Raw genomic sequence first — 4,934 nt, 5'->3', positions numbered from 1 at the left:
CATAATGATGAGTTTGGGTGTGTTCAGTGTTGGACTCGTAAAAGCTGAATTGAAAAGTATTAAACATAAGTACATAATAAGCGTCTATTAAAAATTTCCCACGTCTTCGCTTAGGTACCTGTTTTAAATGCTATGTCCGACAACTTTTTATATAAAATTTTCGTAAGAAAATGACACACATTGGAAAACACAGTCTTAAATTAATGATGTTTAAGTTACCATAAAGACGTTTGTGGACAGCATACAAGTGACGGCATAGTGCTGAATCTTATTATTTTATGATCTTATATCGTTCAAGATAGGTCACCTGGTGGCTCAAATGACCCATAATTTTTTCCAACATGGGCCTGTAGTCTAATGTAGTTTGCTAAGAATGTGTGTGTAGAATGTTGGGTTATAACAGTAGGACAACTGCAACTAATTTCACACAATTAATGGTTTGTTACACACTGCTTTCATTCTTCTTTGAATAGGTATTTAAATATGTATTAAGCATTGAATGAAACCAAAACGGTACATTTTTCTTAGTTCTCGGCATACATTATTACGAGTTATTTCGTAGTATTCACGTATTTGCTATTCAGAGCACTGTCTAAGTATCGTTAACCCAGAGCTGTCTAGATTTTTAAGCTTTCGTATCAGTAATTAACATCGTGAAAGTGGAACGATCGTGAATTGTAAGATTTAGATATTTTGAGATATACAGTTATTAATATATTCAGGTTTAGATTTGATTAACGGTGAAAGGATGTTCATCTATTCGTTGAGTCGAAATTTTGTATTCTATATGTCGCAAAAATTAAAACAGTCGTCAGAATATTATTGTCGATCAAATAAATCGTTAACTTTAGGTACATTTGCACATAAATCCATACTAATATTATAAATGCGAAAGTAACTCTGTCTGTCTGTCTGTTACTCAATCACGCCTTAACTACTGAACCAATTTGCATGAAATTTGGTATAGAGATATTTTGATACCCGAGAAAGGACATAGGCTACTTTTTATCCCGGGAAATAGGATAGGTTTTATCCCGGAAATCCCACGGGAACGGGAACTATGCTGGTTTTTCTTTGACTGCGCGGGCGAAGCTGCGGGTGGAAAGCTAGTGTGCTATAAAAATACTATATTATTTAAGTGCTTTTAAAGTTTTATCGGCTTATAACCATTGACGACTGATTAATACCAGGCATAAGTACCTCATTGACAAATTAAGGTACTCAGTGCTTTATCACTTTATGTATTTTAACGATCCCGTGAAAGCAAATAAATTTTAAACATTTTCAGTGTCAGATGTGCTTAGTGCTGCTCTTATATTCATTGACGCAATAAAAACGATTTTCGGCAATGGACGTTCACTTGTCGTAAGGATATCGTCTCATCTTTTATAAAATATAAATTAACTTGTGTAATAAAGATTTTTCATCTAGGTTCCTACTTACTGTTAAAAAGTACTTAATTTAAGATCTATAAATTAAAAAAAAAACTTTTATAGAGCCTTTCTACCTTTTGTCACAGATTTAATATTACACCTCAAAGTTCAAAGGTTTAATAACATAATATTATACGTAATTATTATAACCTCAACACATTTTGTACTCGTATATGAAGTCTTAAACCACTGTCAGAAAAGTCAAGGCAAGATAAAACAGCTTTATAAAACGAAAGTATATTTAATTTACATGATTTCATCAGTCACGGGTCACGGATTAAAGTTTGCATTTTTGGTTTTTGTGTAATCTTTTATTTTAGGCAATTTATGTAAAATTTATACCTGTGTAATATTATGTAAGTTACACAGTGTAATGCTATAGAGCCTTTATGCACAAAAAATATTACCTACAACTATTAGGATTGTAAACATAATTAATATCTATAGGTAAGTACTTAGGTATTTATGTTGCAATTTCTTGTACCCAATTAATTCTTTAATGAGTGTTAATTTCGGCTATTTTAATTTGAGTATAAGGTTCACTAATTTTGACTATAGATTCATAAACTTATACAAACTTAAGGTGATGAATTAATTTTTCTAACATTTACGGCCCTTTTTAAACCTTCGTAATTTTTATATTATTAAAGTTGTCGTGATGAAAATTCTTGACAAGAAAGTTCAATAGTAACACAATACGTCTACCGTTTTAGAAACATGATTCCATGATATTTTCTCGATAGAAAAAAAATACAAAGTTCTCATTGTTATTTTTTTTTAATCTCTGGCATCTTCAAAATAACAAACGTAAAGTTACGACTTTTTGGATATTAACTATAAAATATACAACCTATACGTCTACCGTGTTAGAATTTTGAAATATGCGATGGTTTTGAAATAAACAAGAAATACTTGAAATTAGCGCCTGACCAGCCAATATAGCGAGAGCCGCCCTGTACCTTCCTACCCCGATCGCTGCACGAGTCATTCCCGCTACGGCCGTCACACGGGGAACTTGTGTCGCTTGCGCAATCGTAAAAAAGGGTGACAACACGATAAGACAAAATGAGACAAATGTGGACAATAAAGAAAATAAGAAGAAGAAACATAAAGGTTGGAGGAAAAAGAATGCTTACAATTGGAACAAATTAATGAAGTAAGTTGGTTTTATTTTAAATTTGATGATAATTGTATTATAGACGATGTTTGATATGTACCCCTGTTTTAAGTACATAACGAATGTGTAAGATTTTTTCATTTATAGCATAAATAATCTTTTCAGAAATCCGGAATCCAGAAGGAAAATAAACCCACTGATTGTTCACAATGTGAACCCACTCCTTCGTAAGTACCTTTATTCAGTCAAAAATGTATGTTATCAACGCTCTACTGGTTTTATCGCATGATTCCATTTTTAGCAAAAAGCAACAAAGTGCAAAGAAATAAAAAATCATGGTGAACTTAGTGGAAGTATGGTGGACGTAATATGGAATTATGGAACAGGAGCTCGTTGGAGTAGTATTATATTTTTAAAAAATACGAAAAAATTTCAAGAATTTCTTAGTAGGTGGTAGATAAGTATGTTGTATAAAGAATTTGATGTTGATATTTATTTCATTTATACTTACTACACCTGTGCGGGAAATTGCTTAGTACTAAAACCGGTTTATATTCATATTTACATAGTAATGTGAGTTTTCATTTCGAAAAATTTTGTGTAAGTATATTAAATTGAGTTCCTGGGTGATCTGGAAACACAATTGGGCCCGGAGGATGGCGCTGCAGTCACTCCTCCTAATCACATGAACCGATTTGGATGAATATTTGTGTGCACATTTCATTGTTGTGGGATGATTGGTTGATTCGTTTTCACATTAGCTAATATTATGTATTTTTGTTGTTAGAAAGTAAACTTAATTTAATGTTTATAATACATTATTATTGGTATAAATAAGCCAGTGTTCGTCTCACATTGCTGTACCTGCCTACCTATCCTACCAGGGCCTAACTTTGTTCTGGCTATTTTATTTTGATTATTTGTAATGAATAATTACAATTATAATAGAGTGCAAAAAATAAATACATGCGTCAATATATTTTGTGTTTTTTTTTAAACAATTTTTTTATTAAAAAAAATATCATTCCGACCGCGGCTTTGCCCGCGTGGAATTAGGTTATATCGTGAATCCTGTTTTATCCCACAGAAGTGTTCAGTTGGGATAAAAAGTATCCTACGTGTAAATCCAGGCAATTAGCTATATTTTATCAAAATTGGTAATGTAGTCTTGACGTGATTAAGTAACAACTAACAAAAAAATATACAAATTAACATCCAAAGTTTCGCATCAGTTTTACTGTATTAGCGATATCTTCCACTCTTGACTTTGACTGAGAAGAATTAGGGTTTATAACTTCTTTCAGAAATAGTACCTTTCATTTCTGGGCATGATCTACGTCAGCATCAAATTCTATCTAAATCAATTCAGTAGTCCGCGTAATTAGGTACCATTTCATTTTTTCAGAGTAACAATATTTTTTGTTATTTTAAAGATTATTTATAACCTGTATTATTTTGTAATAAAGTAAACATTACGAAATAATAATAATTAATAATTATTAATAATGTCTAAGTAGTTGTTAAAAAGAAGGTAATTTTGTGTTTATAAGCAAGAAAATAAAACGAATAAATCAACAATTAAATATATGTATAACAATATTATAACTGTATGACGACTCCATACATGTTTGTCCCGAGTCGGCCAGCGGCAGCGCGGCGAGTATGCACGAATGACTTCGCGCACACCCGCGTTCGCGATAGCGAGCTATTAGACTCCGCCCGCCAAGCAGTGGATTTTTTTTTGTGTATCGTCTTAATGCTAGAATTCTCTGGTCTGTGATAGACTCATTTTCGTCAATTAAAATAAAAATAAAATATTAAACAAAAGAGATATTCGGAAATAGTAAGAGCACAAGTAAGAGAATACTTAAGTTTAAGTCCTTGATATACACTGAAGTTTTTAAAAAAATATTTGTTGAGGCAAAGTGGGATTCCCCCGTAAAAAGCAGAAATAAAATCAAAATTCTTACGACCGCTAAAACCTCCCTTCCGCCTACCAAGCAAGACGATAAACATAATATTATCAATTATGTAGCTAATGCCACATTCTGATAATAATAAAAATCTTATTCTTTGAGGTGTCTTATAGAGAAGTTATAAATAACACATACCTAGTTAAACTTCAATACACACGACATTTTTCTTTAGAGCAAGAGAATGTTGATATTTCAGGTAATTTTGCTGTTGTGCGGTCAGGGGCAGACTGCTCGTTGTGTTTTGACATTTTTTCCAAATATTCTTTATATGATTACCTTCAAATTTCTGGGCATTCGTAATAGTTCTTCGTTTAGGTAAACGGGCATGTCGCCATATCATAATACATAAGTATCTAATATCTTTACTTTCGTGTAGTGGCTTGTTTTGCTTTGCAAAGTAAGTATTTA

At 32.0% G+C, this 4,934-nt stretch overlaps 1 long non-coding RNA gene across 1 annotated transcript; it reads left to right on the top strand.

The window, feature by feature from the left end:
- The first annotated feature begins 2,211 nt into the window (after positions 1-2,211).
- Positions 2,212-4,018, top strand: LOC149476913 (uncharacterized). The gene is made up of 3 exons (XR_016317744.1): positions 2,212-2,589; positions 2,716-2,777; positions 2,852-4,018. It is a non-coding gene; the product is annotated as an uncharacterized LOC149476913 (long non-coding RNA).
- Positions 4,019-4,934: the final 916 nt, after the last annotated feature.

The sequence above is a fragment of the Colias philodice genome, chromosome 26 (assembly GCF_061535455.1).
Source record: "Colias philodice isolate Cphi_HAF_F1 chromosome 26, ilColPhil1 Martin Lab GWU primary, whole genome shotgun sequence".
NCBI classification, from domain to species: Eukaryota; Metazoa; Arthropoda; class Insecta; order Lepidoptera; family Pieridae; genus Colias; species Colias philodice.
The sequence above is the reverse complement of the archived record's forward strand: the minus strand, read 5'-3'. Positions and strand labels throughout refer to the sequence as shown.